The following is a 20,321-nucleotide window of genomic DNA, read 5'->3' as shown; positions in this document are numbered from 1 at the left end:
ACCGTTACAATCGGGTGGGCAAGCTTTACTCAGGAAAGCATACAACCATGTTAAGGTACCCTTTCTAACCGAATCAGTGCATGTGTTCCTGAGTTTCTGGAGGGAGGTGCACTTTCATACTAGTGAGTGGAATCATACTGTCTAGTGCTTTGCACATTGGGTCTATGTTCAAAGTTGTAGTAAGTAAATAACATCACATATCATTTCAATCTGAACAGTTCGATTTTATCTCCTGTTCATCTTCTGGACGTTTCACTTTTTTGTCAGGCAGTGTAGAAATATTAAAAGTGCAGTGATAGACTGCCTGCCAACCAAAACTATTCTAATTATTATTTACAAGCACACACACACACACACACACACACACACACACACACACACACAAAAGCCTTACAAGCTTTGCAAACCGTTTCTGATCACGCTGTGTATACTGCTCCACTGCAACACACTTGCTGTGCAGTGCAGCATGCATGATGGGACCTGGAAAACCTTTTCTTGCCCCCAAACATCTAGGCTGCCCTCTAACGCAGGTCAGTAAGATAGGCAAATAGTATTCCTACACTCCACCCTGTTGTACAGGACAGCCTATATGGCAGGGGCTGAGAAGCACTTTTTAGACATACCTCCGTTGCTGGGGGAGCTAGGAGATTATAAACCCCACAATACATACTTGTGAAGTTTGCTGGTTGTGTGCCAAATTTGGTTGAAATGGGTTGGGAGGAGATCCCAGACATGGTTGTGTGTACCTAACAAGAAAAAAAATATCACAAACATGGGCTCTAAAATGCATACCTTAAGAAGCACGAGCACTTTTTCATTTTCGTTCCTGCGAAACAATTCTCTTCTACTGCAAGCTCTTTGACATTACGAACGACGTACACTATGCAGTAAACAGATGAGGACATATTGTTCTGTTATTGTACATCGCTACAGTATGCAGTAAACATCTGTTAAAGTTGTTGCTGTAAACCATATTTACAATTGTCAGTAACGAAATGCATACATTAGTTCTAATTCGACCAGTCTATGTTTAGATAAGTTTGTGAAATGTTTTTACATTTTAGTTTTATCTTTGCACTTACGAGAATAATGGAAGTACACTATTCCACATAGGAAATTGCAAACATCATATTCTCTTTAATATGGCATGTGCAGGTCGTACATAATAGCCAGCAGATTTCATCAGAAGCTCTACTTTTTCACAATAACAGAATAAAGTGTTCTGTCTTGTTTACTCATTTTTACTGCGTTTGTTAGGTCGTTCGTAATAGCAGACAGCTTGAAGTAGAAGCGATGTGTTTCACAGTAGTGAAGATGGATTGCAGACACTTGAAGTAGAAGAGATGTGTTTCACAGTAGTGAAGATGGACAAGTGCTCATGGCTCTTTAGGTATGCATCTTATGCTGTGTTTAAGACGACCACCTCTCAGGCCATTTTTTCGTACTTTTTAGCTGTCGAAAACTTCGCAGGTTCATCGTTTCCCTGATAGCAGTCCATGTACGTACTGACGCTAGAAACGTTCTGCGATGGTGTTCAAGTTGTCATGTCATAGATTATTGTTTCAGACCGTTTGCTTCCTCCAGTTGTTTTCTTTTCGTGGGCTGAACGAATTCGATTGGTATAGAAGAGGTCAACAGGCACCCTAGAAAAGCTGGTTGCCCGCCTGGCTGATGCAACCATTACTAGTGACGTGTCAGACAGTCATTAACACGCAGATGACAGTTGCTGATTAATGTAAACCGACGACATTTTCAGCAACTCCTCTGAAAACACATTCTGAACACTGTCTCTGAACATACCTAGCGTCAGTGGTCTAACAAGTTTGATGGTGAAGAAAGTAAACACGGAAATTGGCACCGTCTCGTTATTGGTATTAGTTCTATAGTGAGTAATGTGGCCTGTTAGCCAAATGTCACTATTTTGCCTGTGTTCAGTCTTGTCTCAAGATGTAACTGATTCGTATTTCTTGTGAGATTGTCCTGCCAACACCATAGACATTTTCATCGTCGTTCATATAAAGAATGAGCTTTTGCACAAAAAGGAAAGTGTGACAGGTACATCAAAATTCCAATAGTTGCCTTGGAACAAGGTTTCACGTGAAGTTTTTACACTCGTATGTGACACTTAACACCGAAAGTAACTTTCGCTTGATATGCCACTGCTAAGAAACGTAGCTCGATGAAACTTGTGTCATACATAGAATGAACTGTTACAGTACATTCAAAACGACGGAGCACAGCAATGAGTCGTTCTTTCTTTCATGTTTTATTAAAGAAAATCTATATTTCGGCTAGTAGCTAGCCATCATCAATGAATTATTTCTGAGTTTTAATGCATGTCTCCGTACGTCAGTCCCCTGTTGTTCAGGCTCCTTTCAGAGTCCATTTGAGTTGTGAATGCACTGTGACGGGAGGGGCAGGGGACTGACGTATTAGGACATGTACTGAAAATCAGAAATAATGCATTGATAATGGCTAGATACAAGCCGAAATATAGATCTGCTTTAATAAAACATGAAAGAAAGGACGACTGATTGCTGTGCATCATGATTTTGAAAGTTACATCACAGTCATTGAATGCATTCCACATTCCTGACGGATGGTAACTCGATATTATAGTACAGTACAGAAGGTAACGGAAAGAACTGAGCAATGAGACGAACAGAAATGACACTTTTATCGAATGACAATCATTACACTGAAGTCATCACGATTTATAATGATCCCCTAGACTTTACAAAAGACGGCACGTGGTTCTTAGTAGGGTGTGTGACCACAACGGAGAAGAATCCATGCTCTGCAACGTGCTCCCACAAGACTGGTAAGGTGTTCTTGTGGTACGGCGTTCCATTCCTCCCTCAGCGCCCTGGACGGTCGTTGATGTACGTGGGTGTGCTACAGCACGCCTGTTCGATGCGGTCGCACATTGCCATCCGTAAAAAGTAATCCAGGACCGAACGCGACCCCGAAAAGACGTAGGCGGGGAAGAAGTACATTGCCACAATAACATAGACGGGTAACTGCACTATGTTCGAAATTTTGTATTCAACTCGTCCATGCAACATTATGCCTCCCTACAACATAAATCCTGAACCACCAGAACCATCATATTCGAAGATGTTCCTGGCTGCACTGAGTTCTCACCATCTCCTGAATCACTACTGTGACAGAATCTGCTCTCATCCGAGAAGATAATGATGATGATGATATTCATCATTTGGATTTGCAACTCCTTGTGTTTACTGTATTTGCAGTTTTGTTGGATGTAAGGTCCACCAGTTATGTAAAACACCTTTTTCCCAAGTTCCCAAACATGTTGCAGCACCACTGCGCCATGATCAATGAATTTCTGTTTTATTTAATCTCTAATGTGAATATTTTTTACGAAGTTTTTACAAAATTATGTGGATATTTAGTTCAAACAACAATTCGTTTCTTTTTGTTATTACCTTTACACGTGGTGTGCATGATCTTTCAGGACCACGTGTGCATTATTTATTACTGGTAGCTTGACATCTGCAACCAAACTATGTTGATGAGGAATGTTGTTGGAAATTTTGGCATCGCTGCAATGACGAATGACATCTGTAAAATATTTGAGTACCAAATTTGCCAGGAAGCAACCGATGAAATCTGTTTAGTGATAGAGACATGCCGCAGTAGAGCGGTTTATATTTACCCAGAGATTGACGTTAATATTTTACACTCTCTGTCTTTCATGTAGATGCAATAAATACTATATCTTATTGCCTACTGGGTAATACAAGTCTTATTATTATACGTTTTATGTAAACCAAGTCCTGAGGCTACGGAAATACGTGCATATCTAGATGGAACCTACTACTGGCATTAAAGACTTCTGTTGCATTGGTAGCTTCACTGCGCCGAAAGTAATTGAGTTAGATTTAGTTCTACGTAGAATTGTCCGACTGTCTCTTGAGTCAATTCCTTTTATCATGATTGCATTTTTCTCTGTTTTTAAGAACAATATTAATGCCATTCGTACGTCTTCAGTGCCATGTGCTGATGTCTCCACATTCCCAGAGGCTCCGTTGCTATTGTACACCACTCAGCGGATAGTGGACATTCTTGTTTATTTTTACTCCGTCTGCCTAGGATGCATTCTTTGTGATACTCGTCTACGTATCATCGAAAAGAAATGTGCTCCGGTTTATAAGTATCACGGTCGCACCAATGCAAGCTGTGCCATGCGATATACCTCTTCACTTGTTATTCAGGCGCTTTCGGATGCCGTTCAGTAATGATTATAAAAAATACTAGTTCTTCTAAGTCGACAAAAATTTAAGACTGTATTATGCCACTTGCTACTTTTTAATTAGAAAATCATTACAGAAATTCCATGAGTAAGTTACGTGTAATTGTCATTTACTGCAGGTGGGAATTATTATTGCGCATACAAATAATAATGAGACCAAACAATCACTGAGAAAATTAGGATACGTCTGCAGGATAAACGATTAAAATACGGCCACCTAGGACATGCTCAATAATCGCTGATAAAATTGACATATGTAGGCAGGACAAACAAATTTGGGAAAACACCCGACAGCTAGTCTCAATGCACTCAACCCCTCCAAAGGTGACATACAAATACACGTTCCAAAATTCTTATTTACAGAACATATAGAAACAAAAGAATAACCACTTCAGTGAACCACTGAGAAAGTAAGATTAATGCCATGTGTCTCAGCATTCGTGACTACGCATCCGAGAGCCATAATCTGTTCCTAATAAATATGTTCATTAGTGCCTATTTACTTATGTGGCGATAGTTCTGAATATCCAGTGCTTAACTTAAGAGTGAAATCATCCATAGCCGTTGTCACTGAAGCTAAAATATTGTAGGTTATTACGCCGCGTCATGGCTTCCTTCAAATTTTTTTCATATGGTATCAACTTTTTGGCCCCTGTCCTGTGATCTTCAGTATTATAGGGTCTCCATGGATAACTGAACACTGTCAAAGATCAGTGACGCGGTCATTTGAAGAAGAGCTTTTTCCCGAGCTTGTTAGGAAGAAGTTGGATTATCGAGCAAATTTTTTCTGGCTACTATTGGTGTGCCATCCTCATTGGATATGCAGTGAAAGATGCAGAGAAAGAGAGTAGGAATGTGTACCAAAACTTGGCTGTCGACCTTCAGAGGTGGCTTCCTCGTAGTTGTTTGCATTCCTTGCGCACGGTGGCTGCATATTTATCTCCTTGATGGCGCGAAGTCATGAAGCTGGAATCCTATAGCCGCCATCTCTAATGAAACGACTCTGGTACTTTGAAACATCAACGCTTCTCTGACTTTCCTTCAGTAAATGTTGCATTCCTTGGCTATTACTCGTACACATTTGCTACAACTTTCACACTTTGTTTTAAACGCATGTGAGTTTCGTACGCTTTAACATCTACTTTTACTGTCCTTTCAGTTTTCAATGTGGAGTTGATCAGGTGCGTCCATTTTGAAAGTCTTTTACTGTTCTGTCTGCAAAATGAGGTCTTTTACAATTCTTCCGAAGAAATTGGAATATGACGTCATTAGCTCTGGAAACGAAAGGTAACACAGAATGGAAAGTATTTCCTCGACCTTCCCAGGGTAATTAATACTATTTCGTTTGAAAGTCCTCTACGTAGATAAAGCATTGTAATGTCTTTCTTAAGAAATTCAACTGCTTGCCAGCTTATTTTCAGTGATACGTTGCGTCTGGGCTGGCTGTTTCTGATGAGGTATCTAAATATCTATTTGTTTACACTTTGAGTCCTATTATCACTTTTTCTATAGATCAAGACATTTAGGAACGGTAGACAGATATCACTATCTCTAAGGTTAAGTTGATTCTCGATTGAAAAGCTTCTAAGAAACCGAGGAATCTATGAAGCTTTTCCATACTGTGTGACTATATAACAAATGTATCATCCAAGCGCGGAGCCAATAAGAAATCTTAATTCGCGTATAATTTTATGTCCGTCGTTCATAATGCTCCATAATGATGGAGATGACGCTAGCCGACACAATTGTTTGAATAACGAAGTACGAGGTGCTGACTATTGCAAAACTTATTGTTACAGCGACGAGTCGGTTTGGTTATTGTTTGGGCCTCTGTGTCATGCATACACTGGATCTTTGATCTTACGGAATCGCACAGTGATTTTATAGTCAGTCCAACAGTGATCAGATAGCGCCATTAACTCAGAAATGAGATTTGGAAACCACACTTTAACACACTGACTAACTTAAGGTAATCTCAACGCTAACAGTAGGATCTATGTTCGTCAATATGAGAATTCACTGTTCAGTTTGTAGCGACTCATATGAACGATAACAGTAAGTTGTTTGAAGAATCTATATCTTTGTTGTATTGTATTGTATGTTAACCAGAGGCCTATAAACGACGGAGAAGGTCTGTCCCCGCCGCAGCCGCAGTGGTCCACAACCCCACGACGACTACCGTAGCCCACTTCACCCCTCCGCCGCCCCACACCTAACAACTCTTTCAGGGTTACTGTGCGGATCAGCCCCCGGTGAAACCCCCCGCCCCTCCCCCCCACCATCACCACCACCCTCCCCAGGGAACGTCTCACACCAGACGAGTGTATCCCCTATGTTTGTGTGGTAGTGTAATGGTGGTGTACGCGTACGTGGAGAACTTGTTTCCGCAGCAATCGCCGATATAGTGTAACTGAGGCAGAATAAGGGGAACCAGCGCGCATTCTCGAGGCAGATGGATAACCACCTACAAACCATCCGCAGACTGGCCGGCTCACCGGATCTCGACACAAGTCCGCCGGACGGATTCGTGCCGGGGACCAGGCGCTCCTTCCCAATCCGGAAAGCCGTGCGTTAGACAGCACGGCTAACGGGTGGGCTATCTCTTGGTTATTTTGTTTCATTTAATTATACTGAAGACATCGCATTTTATTATGGTCGCCTAGACATTACAGAAGATGGGAAATGGTTCTTAATGTGGTGTGTGTTCATCACGGAGGGTGATGCATGCTCTGCAACGTGGTGCTATACCGATAACAAGATTTGTAAGCAGTTATTGTGGTAGGGCATTCCATTCCTCGACCAGAGCGGTAAACAACTTCTGCACGGTCATCGGTGCATGTGGAGATGCTCCACCACATTTCAAACAGGGGAAGCAGGAGACCAGTCCATTCGCCTAACATCCTCTCGTCGTAAGGGCTACTCCTGCGCTGATTCACAAGGTCGGGCATTGCCATTCCTGAAAACGAAAACAAGGCCAAAAGCGCGCTTGAAAAGACGAACAGTAGAAAGGAGTACAGTGTCACAGTAACCTTGACCTGTGGGCTTACAGTGTTCAGAGGTCTGGAGAGTAGAACGTCCATTCAACGTTATATCTCCCCACACCATAGCACCTGGACCACCAAAACGATCAATTTTCACGATCTTCTTGGTCGCATTACGTGTTCCCACATCTCGCCACATGTGGTTACGTCCATAATCACTACGCAGATTGAACACGTGACCCTAGTGTTCGCTGATCCAGTTCTTACTTAAATCTGTGGACACGGAACACCCACCCATCCAAGTTATTTCGACACTTTACTCCTTATTATGTTATTGTACAGCGTCAGTGATAAGAGTTCACGTTATGCAATGCGTCGATCAACAGCAGTTCATTGAATATTATGAAATTTTATTCGTAAAATGCGAGTACAAATTTTTTTAGTGGTCATATCAGTGACGTATGAAAATTTGTCCCAGAACGGGACTTGCACCCAGACTTCTCGCTTAACCTGAGGAGTTACCTTAACGACTTCGGCTATCCGACTACGCCTCGAGGACCGAGCCAAATCTCAACACGTCCCACTTGCCCCCGTTTCCTAATGCTGGCACACACATTTCGTGATTCTCTCCACAGAGGAACATTCGATGTGATCGTCGTTTTAACCGGTTGAGGTGTGTAAAATTTATGTTGTTGTACAGTGTCTGAGTGGACAATTCACCTCATACAATGTTCTTGCACACGTGCCTGCATATCTGAAGGCGCAGATACTGCGTGACGATCCGGAGCTGCTCATTAAACATTACAAAATTTAATTCGCAAGTTGTGAATCTGGGTTGTAGGCTTGCTCATACTGAGTAAATATTCACCTTGAAGGAAGCCAACTTCGTAGGCAACATTGCATTCATAAAGCCTTTATTTACGATGACCGGTTTCGGTGAACAACCGTCATGTGATCTGTGAACTGTGTAGATAAAAAGTATATATGTTACATTATGAGAAAATGCATACAATGTCATGAATTGAATACGTAGTGTGATGTATTACACCTACGTCGTTAAGGATTAAAACAAGTATCTAACTAGAGCTATAAATTTATTTCATATCTCACTTAGCTGGACAGCACACGTTAGAAGCAGTGGGATGTCAGAGTACTTGCAGTATGTACAGTACATACTTACAGTACTTAAAATATGTAGATCCAAGCGTATTCGTCCCATATTACAAGTCACACGTTACATACCTGGTACAGGATCACCGCTGAAAGTATGGTTCAAATGGCTTTGAGCGCTATGAGACTTAACTTCTGAGTCATCAGTCCCCTAGAACTTAGAACTACCTAAACCCAACTAACCTAAGGACATCACACACATCTATGCCCGAGGCAGGATTCGAACCTGCGACCGTAGCGGTCGCGTGGTTCCAGACTGTAGCGCCTAGAACCGCACGGCCACCACGTCCGGCGCTGAAAATATTAGAGAACATGTTTACGTTTACCGCTGCTAGAGGCCGCATGTTTATTCATGTCATTGTCAATTGCAAATATAAATATGTATTTCAATAAAAATATGAGAATGACATACATCTTTAAAATTTTTGTTGCAGATAGAAGCTTAAGCATTTTATCGAACATTATAGAACAGCAAGAGCTTACGAAACCTTACAGAGGTAAAACAAGAAGTCGAAGAAGACAATCAGTAGATGTGAAGTACGTGTACAGTCAAAACAAATGATTACAATTTCAGGAAAACTAGATGATGTATGCAAGAGAAAGAGATTCTTTTTTTAAAAAATGAAAATAAAAGAGTGTAACTTATTCTGTAAAATAAAATATTGCAGGAGCGAAACCTATCAGACAAGTGTCACAAAATATTGGATAAATTTACTACAAATTCAATACAGAGAACTATATCATTTATATTGACTACATATTACCAGACAGAAAAGTCGTTCAGAGATGCTTTATGGACGTAATTCCTCCTAGATATAAGGACACAATAATATTATAAAGAAACAACGTTAGAATTAAGTACGATTTGATATAATAATGATCGAAAATACAATGACATAAGTACACTATAATAATTATAAGCCACGCAGGATTAGCAGAGCGGCCTAGGACGCTGCAGCCATGGACTGTGCGGCTGGTCGCGGCGGACGTTCGAGTCCTCCCTCGGACATGGGTGTGTGTGTTTGTCCTTAGGATAATTTAAGTTAAGTAGTGCGTAAGCTTAGGGACTGATGACCTTAGCAGTTAAGTCCCATAAGATTTCACACGCGTTTGAACATTTTTTGAATAATTATAAATATCTCAATAGAGAGAGTTGAAAATAACAGTTCCGGAGAAACGAGCTCGTTGTGAATCAGTGCAATAAATCACGAGTTAAATAAAACAATTTGCTGCTGACCTTGTACCAGCCGAAAGAAAGTGTCATCTTTTCCCCTTTTGTACGCTGTCGGCTCTGCGGATGATTTGCTAAAATATTTGTAAGTGATGGCGTTACGTATGTTACGGTCACGGAAAACATAAAAATGTTGCCAACCAATTTCTCATACGGCAAACTTATATTTTTCGGCATTTTCGTTACAAGCGTTAAGTCTAAAGCGAAATACTCACTTGTGAACTGACGTCGGTTTGTGAAAACTCCGTTTCGCTGTTTGGCACCGTTTAGGAAATATTTGGAGTGCCCTGTATATTAACTGTGCCGACAGCTGCTGACGGTTTTCTTCTTCCATTTCCATGTTGCAGCAGCGGGGAGAGATTGGAGAGACGGGCCGGAGCCGCGCTTAACTGGCGCTGTTTCATCGGCGGCTGGAAGGTATCGACAGGCGCCACTCGAGGCCAACAGCTGGAAGCGAGTGTCCAGAGAGAGGGAGAGGGGTGGAGGAGATAAGGGCGGCCCGGAAAGAATAGCGAGGGCATCAACAGCGTATGGCGGCCAGCATGCTGGCCAGAGGCGACGCGACGCCGGTGTCAGCCGCGGTGCGTGAGTGCGTGAGGCGCGCGCGGCCGGTGCGTGAGCGGGCCACCTGCTGAGCGGCGAGGCGCGACACGCGGCCCGGCCAGACATGGACGCCAGCGCCAGCGCCGGCGGCAATGCGACCGCCCCCAGCCTGTTGCCCGCCGACGGCGCTGACAACCTCACGGCGGACGCCGGCGCCGCCAACGACACCCAGGAGGTTATCAACTCCTTCTACTTCTACGAGGTGAGTAGACGCGCACCATCGATCGTGCGCATTTTTCTTGACGTCTGCTCTTCAGAATTATTAACGCAACAACCTGGCGCCATTTTTTTGCCCCACCCGAAGTTTGCCGGTGGCGGTGCTGGTGGGGAGTATATACGGAGGTGACAAAACTCGTGGGATGGCGATACGCACATACAGGGTGTTACAAAGTGGTACGGCCAAACTTTCAGGAAACATGCCTCACACACAAATAAAGAAAAGATGTAGACATGTGTCCGGAAACGCTTAATTTCCATGTTAGAGCTCATTTCAGTTTCGTCCACCTACGCTCAATGGAGCACGTTATCATGATTTCATACGGAATACTCTACCTGTGCTGCTAGAACATGTGCCTTTACAAGTACGACACAACATGTGGTTCATGCACGATGGAGCTCCTGCACATGTCAGTCGAAGTGTTCGTACGCTTCTCAACAACAGCTTCTGTGACCGATGGATTGGTAGAGGTGGACCAATTCCATGGCCTCCACGCTCTCCTGACCTCAACCCTCTTGACTTTCATTTATGGGGGCATTTGAAAGCTCTTGTCTACGCAACCCCGGTACCAAATGTAGAGACTCTTCGTGCTCGTATTGTGAACGGCTGTGATACAATACGCCATTATCCAGGGCTGCATCAGCGCATCAGGGATTCCATGCGACGGAGGGTGGATGCATGTATCCTCGCTAACGGAGGACATTTTGAACATTTCCTGTAACAAAGTGTTTGAAGTCACGCTGGTACGTTCTGTTGCTGTGTGTTTCCATTCCATGATTAATGTGATTTGAAGAGAAGTAATAAAATGAGCTCTAACATGGAAAGTAAGCGTTTCCGGACACATGCCCACATAACATATTTTCTTTCTTTGTGTGTGAGGAATGTTTCCTGAAAGTTTGGCCGTACCTTTTTGTAACACCCTGTATACATACGGCGGAAGTTTCGCGTACACAAGGTATAAAAGAGCAGTGCACTGGCGGAGCTGTCATTTTTACTCAGGTTTCCGATGTGGTTATAGCCACACGACGGAAATTAACAGACACTGAACGCGGAATGGCAGTTGTACTTAGACCCAGGGATATCCTACATCTAAAATTCTGAATTCAATATTCCGAGATCCACAGTATCAACAGTGTGTCGAGAACAGCAAATTTCCGGAATTACCTCTCACTACAGTCAACGCAGCTGCCGACGGCCGTCACTTAACTACCAAGATCAGCGGAATTGCGTGTAGTTGTCAGTGCTAACAGACAAGCGACACTGCGCGACATATAAATGCGGGATGTACGACGAACGTATCCCTTAAGACAGTGCGGCGAAATATGGCGGTAATGGGCTACGGCAGCAGACGATCGACGCGACTGCCTTTGCTAACACCACCTCCAGCGCCTCTCCTGCGTTCGTGACCATATCGGTTGGACCATAGACGACTGGAAAACTGTTGCCTCGTCAAACCAGTCGTGATTTCATTTCGTAAGACCTGCTGACGGAGTTCGGATGTGGCGCAGACCCCACGAAGACATTGGCACGAGTTATCAAGATGGTACTGTGCAACCAGTGGTGGCTCCGTAATGGTGAAGGCTGTATTTGACATGGATTGGACTGGTCCTCTGGTCCAGCTCAACCGAAGAATGATTGCCTACCGAAGTCGCGGGGTCCAAACGATGCATATCGAACGTGCGTTTGTAAATCGATCATGCGACTCTGGTGGCCGGCGTTATGAGTATGTTTACGGTGGTCGCTACAGTAACGACAAAAGAAGAGTGTTACAAAAATACTTGTAATTACAAACGAGACGACTTACCTTACTCGTCGTCGGTGTTGTCGTCATGTGAAAGTCCAGTTCTCTTTCTGCCATAGCCTGGATAAATTCTGCCAATATCACGCAAAATATAGTTAGAGTTTCACTTGCGTTAACTTTTTCCTGCAAACACAACTTGTGGAAATAGAGGTACTGAAACAAGTATAGTTCGTCTCTTTGTCCTGTACGTCCTTCCTTTTTAATGGAAAACTTCACATATTTCCATAGTCGCTCGATGTTCTGCATGTGGCCGGCCGCAGTGGCCGTGCGGTTCTAGGCACTGCAGTCCGGAACCGCGGGACTGCTACGGTCCCGTTCGAATCCTGCCTCGGGCATGGATGTGTGTGATGTCCTTACGTTAGTTAGGTTTAAGTAGTTCTAAGTTCTAGGGGACTGATGAACTAAGATGTTAAGTCCCATAGTGCTCAGAGCCATTTTTTTTTCATTCTGCGTGTTATCCGAAGAAACGAACTCTACAGAGTGGTTGATGAACTCGTGGTCGAATCCTTCTGCTTTGAGTGTCTTGCAGGACTGAAAACTGTCTGTATGACTTTAGTACCAGGCAGTATGAAGTGTTTTATCAGACGCACTAAAGTGACATTGTCTGTAGACAGTATGTGACAACGAAACACTTACGGGACTCTCGTTCTACCGAATACCGAAATACGATCAATTGTACTCTTTGAAGGTCATCATCTCTGCTTCTTCCTTCTTGCTATGTGAGATTCGTCCACTTCAACAACTTTACTCCGTTCACCGATAGGTACACTGTCGCTCGTCACTACCACATAACACACTTCTCTGCAAAACTAGAAATATTCGCACATGGTAGTAGCAGATCAGTCAGTTTCCGATGGTGTTACTTGCAAGGTGCACTCTCGAATCCAGCAAGATAGAAGAATTACGTTGGTCTGGATGGATAATTTGGAAGAGTTAAATCACGTATTGTTCCTGATACTCATTCGTTTTCCGCAATGAAATTGTAACGATATTTAGGCATCGAAACTCTTCTTTCAAAGTTTAAGACACTTCGCACCACCACAGTCTAAGCGGCCCCTCCTTTCCTCGTCCGGTAGTACTCCATATTTGCGACAAAAAGTGAAACAATTTTCAACGCTGGATAAGCATCGAATTAGTTTTTGTAGCGTGAGAGAATCTGCCGAATAAACGTCAACAACACCAGACATCCCACTCACTACCGACATAAATCGTCTGGGTTTCCCTAGCGACTCAAAAATAATTCGGGGAGGTATGTAACTTAGAGCAACTAAAGGAACGACGGAAAACAGATAAAAATGACGATCACAAATAACTGATCATAACGCCCGCCACCAGTCGCATGATCGATTTACAATCGCACGTTCGATATGCATCGTCGGACCCCGCGACTTCGATAGGCAATCATGCTTGGAAATTACCGAGTTCGGGTGTGGCGTAGACCCCACGAAGACATTGGCACGAGTTATCAAGAAGGCATGTTCAAACCAGTGGTGGCTCCGTAATGGTGTAGGCTGTATTTGACATGGATTGGACTGGTCCTCTGATCCAGTTAAACGGATAGTTAACTGAAAATGGTTATGTTCTGTTACTTGGAGACCATTTGCAGCTACTCATTGACTTAATGTTTCCAAACATCGACGTCACGTCATCAGGCCGTAATTGTTCGCGAATGGTTTGAAGAACATTCTGGACAGTTCGAGCGAATGATTTGTCCACAAAGATCGCCCGACGTGAGTCCCTTAACAAGCAACATCGGCAACACTTTCGCAATTGTGGGTAGCTATAGAGAGAGCGTGGCTCAATATTTCTGTTGGGGACTTCCAACGACTCGTAGAGCCCATGCCACGCCGAGCTGCACTACGTCGAGAAAAAGGAGGCTCGACATGATATTAGGACATATCCGATGACTTTCTTCGCCTTAGTAGTTTTCCCCTCCACTGCGAGGCCTTTGTTTATATGGAATTGTTGCGCAGGTGGCACACGTTTGTCAAGCGACGGAATACTGTGTATTGAGTGAAAGTGTTTCAAGTGAAGTGACGAAATAAAAGTATTCTGTTCGGCTAAGAGTATTCCTTTATGATTCATATGAACATAGATAATCAGCGCGTGCCGTAAGAAGATTATTTCAAGAGTAATTTCCTGATGTTCAAAATCATAGTCGTAGAACGATTCATCTGTTGATAACTAAACATCTTGAAACGGGAAGCGCTCTTCACAGGAAACAAAGACACTCACATACAGGACTTGCAGAAGGAACTCTAAATAACATTGGACATGTCCTGGAAAGGTCTCCAAGAAAATCAGTTGGACAACTTTCTCAGGGAGTGGCAATTTCCTAATGCTTTTTTCAAACGGCTGAAACGTTGCCGAAGTTACAACCGTATAAAATAACTGCAGTGCGAGAGCCTAAACATGGTGTCACTGCAAAAAGTTTGCGGTTTTGTGAATGGATTTTGAATAGGGAACATGACCGAGAAATTGACCCTCACTTAACTTTCTTATCGAGCTAATCGCGGTTCCACCTGAATGGCTACCTCAGTTCAGAAAATGACCGTAACAGATGTTCTGAAGAACCTAACGTAATACACGAGGCTCCCCCGCACGACAAAGAAAAGGCAATGTGGTGCGTTGTTGGCGTTGAAAGAATAAGTCATTTTTTTAGGAAACAATTAACATCGAGAGATAGGTGAAAAACATTTTGCTGCCTTTCTTCGGCCATTTAAATGAGAGAACGTGATTTCGCCAACTTTCAACAGGACATAGTGACGGCACATAAAGCCAACTTCTCATTACAGGAAACTCATGACATGTTTCAAGATGGCTATCACAAACAAAATACGGGCTTCTCGGTCATCGGAATTAACCCCCTGCCATTTATATCTCTGGGAGGCATTAAAAAAACATTCATCAAGAAACTGCTGCCATTTCTCAGAGGGAACTGCAGAGTATAATGAGCATTTTCCTAAACAGGTGTGGGAAATGCTTGAACAACGGAAGGAGGAAGTACCAGTGCCTGCTTGATTAATATTCGTGAGTATTTTACTTTTATTTTTAAGTGTTTTCGTTACGTATGCTAGAAATAACTTACGCAGCAAACCGTTCTCTACTTAAGGCAGAGCTCCCGTCACCCGCTCCGCGGGCACAGCAGCCAGCGTCGCAGGCCGCGAACGCGCTGTCGTTAACGACTGATCAACCTGCATAAGAAGATGTAAAATCTTTTAAAACAGACACCCGCTGCGAGTTACAGGTTACCTACTTAACGGCTTCCAGGAGTAACAAAGATATGAATTCAGTATTTCACGTAATTATGAAAATTTTCAGTGGCACACTAATATCAGCCCCACCCCATCGATTGTCTGTCCAAATTGAGCCACATTCTGCCCCCTCTACTTCATCGGCAAAAAGCAGCTCTTCTCCGTAACTTTAAACGCATACAATGCAACCCGAATCTCCCTACCCATCAGATATACGGTTATCTCAGAAAGAAACCGGCATCGATAGGAAAGCCGCCTATGAAAACCACCATGGAACTGCGCACGTATCAGATCAACTTAACAGACTCATGAGAACTAGACTGAACAGAGGTTTGACCTTCACATCACAAGGAATTCCTCTCACATAAGAAAGAAACCGCCTACCTATGACTGAGCGAGCAGAACGTGTACAAAGATCAACTGAATACGCACCAACCATGGCAGAAGCGCAGAGTCTCTTCATAGACTCTTTTCACAGATGGGGTAAGACTCCTCCTCTAAAATGAGATTGTGGAACACTCAGGAAAACCGTTCGTCACATTGTTACAGAATGTCCCAACAGGACACATCATGGAATGTTCGACGATTTCCTAATGGCAACGAACGAGTCAATCGATTACATTAAGAATTTAAATGTCTGTTTCTAAATTGCATGTGTGGCTTTGTGTGTGTGTGTGTGTGTGTGTGTGTGTGTGTGTGTGTGTTCGTGATTGTCAGGATAAAGCTAGTTTGTAAGACACTTTTTGGAAAATTCAACGGAGAAGTCGGAAATTAACATCAATAGCCGCATGTACGAAACGCAGTCAATTAAGAAAGGTTTGACAGATTTGGTTGATTTATTGTCTTTGTGTTCGTAAATGTCAGGAGAGAGTTTGTACGAAAGATAATGTAAACTCGGAAATTAAAGTCAGTTGTGAAAGATCGTTACTTGGAGAATCGTTGTTACCAAAAATCCCGAAAAGTTCTACACCGATTTACTACAGACTTTTACACGACACTCTAACAACCCTTCGACGGACATAGGCTACATATTTTTGTAAATATATATGAACATTCATCAAACCAGTCTCAGGACTGAAGACCACAACATATGAACATTCGGACGGACATAGGCCATACATTTTTGTAATATATGAGGCCTACATATATATATATGTCTAATTATAAAGCGGAAACTTTGTTACCAAAAATCTCGAAAAGACCTTGACGTACTTACTTCAAATTTTTACGCGGTACTCTACTGAACATTCAGACGGAAGTGGATGTAGAGAAGTGAGTGGAGGAGATGGGGCGAGGAGGACATGCATGGAGGGCGATGGGAGACGAGAAGATCAGCAGAGAAGTAGGCAAGGAATTTAGGACGCACGTACAATTCCCATACATATTTAGCAATTGCGAAGCATTGTTTGGTTCGCTAGTAAATAATAAATTGACTGAATATAGAAGTTTAAAATGCTGTCGTAAAACACTCATTAAGAGATATAATTTCGTGTAAAGTTGTAACACACCAAGTCAAGAATTAAAATCTGACAGGGGCACCATCAGAAGTATTAATCTTGGATTCTGATGAGTCTCAGGCACGCCGTGTACGGGCTTGTCCTGAGGACCTGGTTAGCGTTTTTCAAGCGTGGGCCCCTACTAGCAAAGAAAATCGATGTCGAAGTTTTATGTGTATCTGCTATACCCGTAACGTTTGTAATGTTTCGACCGAGCAACCGCAGCGCAGCGGCTTCGCTCACCACTACTATACTTGTAGTATGGATTTACCCCCCACCCCCCCTTGATGGCTACTTCTTTTGCAGCACCTCAAAATTTTCACCAAAAAATTCGAAAAGATACCGACTTATGAAATTCTAACAGAGATATCGTTTCGAAGAAAGTTTCCATAAAAATACATTCTTCAAATCTGCATCAAATTATTGCACCTGTGTTCATGGAAGTGATCAAAATCGTGTAGTTCGCATCGTCGGTGATTGAGAAAAGAACAGTCTTTTTTAATTAAAACGAACTGTGTTTTCTGTTATCGCTTCCGAAAAACCTGTGTGCTGCAAGACAGTAGCTCTTACGAAATGTGTGTCGTGCTCCACGTATCTGTGTTTTGGTAGCTTCTGCGACCAATACCATCCGGAATTCGGTGCTAGCACTGCAAGAAATAGCCATTAAGACGAATCTGTAATCTATTGTCCAACAAACAGAATATACATTTGTAGAAAGTTTGCTCTAATTTATTAATGAAATTACAACTGATAAAATGAGCATTATTCAATAGTTTTGCTTGAAGTATACTATTTAATGGTATTCTGTATGATACAAGTAAAAAAAGACATAAAAGATAGACGAACAGCGTTTGGAACCGTACCATCAACCGCGAGCATAGTAGCTCTGAGCCTTAGCCCCAGCACTATTCTCTCTCTCTCCCGCCCGTTATGGGTATGGGAGAAACGTATAAAATTTCAACTTCGATTTTCTCGCATACTAGGGACCGTCGCATGAAAAGTCGCCAGCCAGATACTCCAGACAGGTCCCTCTACAACGTATTTACAGGATGACAGGTATTTAACTACATTAAATAAAACTGTCGTAACTTCTGAAAGGTTTGCGTTAGGGCATTCAAACCGCACGGTTGGCCACTAGGCATGATGCGAAATCGTATGCGGTTGCATGGTTTGGTATAGCGACGAAGCCCACTTTCATTTGGATAGATTCTTCAATAAGCAAAATTAACGGGTTTGGGGGACTGAAAAGCCGTATTTCGCGATTAAGAAGTCTCTTCACCCTCAACAGGTCACTGTGTGGTGTACAACGTCCAGTCACGGAATAATCGGTGCGATATTCCTTGATGGCACGGTGATTACGGTACGTGAAGGTTTTGGAAGATGATTTAACCTCATTATCCAAAGTGAACCTGATTTCGATAAGATGTGGTTCATGCGCTCTGGAGACAGCATTCTGCCTCTGGAGATGCCCAGAGACCACTGGCATAGACCACGATTATCCGCCATATTCTCCACAGCTGAACACATGTAACTACTTGTTGTGCGGTTATATTAAAGACAAGGTGTACAGCAACAACCCCAAAACCATTTCTGAGACGAAAACAGCTCTTCAGAAGGTCGTCGACAGCATTGATGTTCCGACACTTCAGACGGTCATGCAGAATTTCGCTATTCGTCTTCTACTACTTGTTGTGGGGTTATATTAAAGACAAGGTGAACAGCAAGAAACCCAAAACCGTTTCTGAGACGAAAACAGCCCTTCAGGAGGTCATCGACAGCATCGATGTTCCGACACTTCGGCGGCTCATGCAGAATTTCGCTATCCGTCTGCGCCACTTCATCGTCAATGATGGCAGGCGTATCGAACATGTCATAACCTAAATCCGAATATCTGTAGTGACGTTTACATGTTGAATAAAGTGCGTGCACGCCGTAGTCTGTAACTAATTTACGTTTTTTTGTTTTTCGTATACATCAATAATTGCCACGCTGTAACACTCATCACAACCAGTGATTAACAGGTCTCATGGTTCCCTCGTGAGGCTGCACAACTCATGGCACACAAACTGCATTCTTGCATTGCTTGACAATGAGTACTCTCGATGACTACCAGCATACCATTCGAAAACTACATTTTTGCTGTACTTGCAGAAAACCTTCACATCTAGCATGAGGTTTTAATTTATTACTTCTGGACTATCATAAGGTGCACTCAAAAAGAAACGAGCCAAAAACTATACAATAAAAACCGCTGAAGGGATCGTAATGCCATTGCTATGAAAGCAGTCCCCATGAAAGCGCTGAGACCCCAAACTTACCGTTCGATCGTCACGGGCGCACACTCACGACAAATCGAACGTATACAAGCGTCGAACGTCCAGTGACTCAGTGGTGCAGATAATAGAAAAAGTGATGCTTCAAAAAAAGAGCAAGGAAGTGCCGTGTGTTTACTTACAGCGGAATCAGTGCGGATGACGGAAATTTACCAGACAAGATACAGTTGAATGAATAGAACTGCGTGTCCGTTGTAAGGGTCAAGCGCCTGATGCCGTGGGACGCTCTGGAACGCCACACCGAGTTACCGATACGATTGCCCAGAGGGTTGGTGCGCTCATTATTAAAGACTGATGACCTTCAATGGCAGCGATTGCCCCAGAGTTGGGCCTGAGCGTCGAAATAGCAATGGACATCCAGTGCTCTTCGTAGACTTGTGCCATTCCTCTATATATTTCCGTTCCCTGCATTCCTTCACCAGTAAGGAAACGCACTATGTTCTTTTTCTGAGTTTCTGAAACCTTCATTTCAATATTTCCAGCTCTACTGTGAAGTGAACGGGCAACGCGTGTGCGTGATCGTTCTTTCGTCACGTGGGTGTGCGCACCCGTGACCATCGAGCGGTGAGTTGGGAGTCTCGGCGCTTTTATGGGGACCACACTTGTTTCCATAGGCAATGGCATTACGATCCCTTCAGCGGTTTTATACAGCTTTTGGCTCGTTTGTTTTTGAGCGCGCCTTATAATTTTATTAGTACACATTTCGAGAGAGTATCAACACATTATTTCTGAGTGTACCTGCAAAGCTATGTCATTTCACGACATATAGTTCAGTAGGCATTTCATAAAACAGTTAAAGTAGTTAAGGTCTTCTTGTCCACTTGGCAAATCGCCTGTTGGCTTTTGTCTCGGGTTCTTCGGCTGACGTTTCTATGGCGATCGTCAAACAAACGTGGGAAAAAAAGAAAAAAACTGAGGCAAAATCCAGCAGGCAGTGTGTCGTATGTTATAAACATAGA

At 43.1% G+C, this 20,321-nt stretch overlaps 1 long non-coding RNA gene across 1 annotated transcript in view; it reads left to right on the top strand.

Annotated features, from left to right (window-relative positions):
* Positions 1 to 10,277, top strand: part of LOC124735541 — a 524,395-nt gene extending 514,118 nt beyond the window's left edge. The window contains exon 3 of the long non-coding RNA XR_007009445.1: positions 10,006 to 10,277. This is a non-coding gene — a long non-coding RNA (uncharacterized LOC124735541). The remainder of the gene's footprint in view (positions 1 to 10,005) is intronic.
* The last annotated feature ends 10,044 nt before the right edge of the window (positions 10,278 to 20,321 follow it).

Source organism: Schistocerca piceifrons, unplaced genomic scaffold, assembly GCF_021461385.2.
Source record: "Schistocerca piceifrons isolate TAMUIC-IGC-003096 unplaced genomic scaffold, iqSchPice1.1 HiC_scaffold_1682, whole genome shotgun sequence".
Classification (NCBI taxonomy): Eukaryota; Metazoa; Arthropoda; class Insecta; order Orthoptera; family Acrididae; genus Schistocerca; species Schistocerca piceifrons.
Note: the sequence above shows the minus strand (reverse complement) of the source record. Positions and strands in the feature narration are given on the sequence as shown.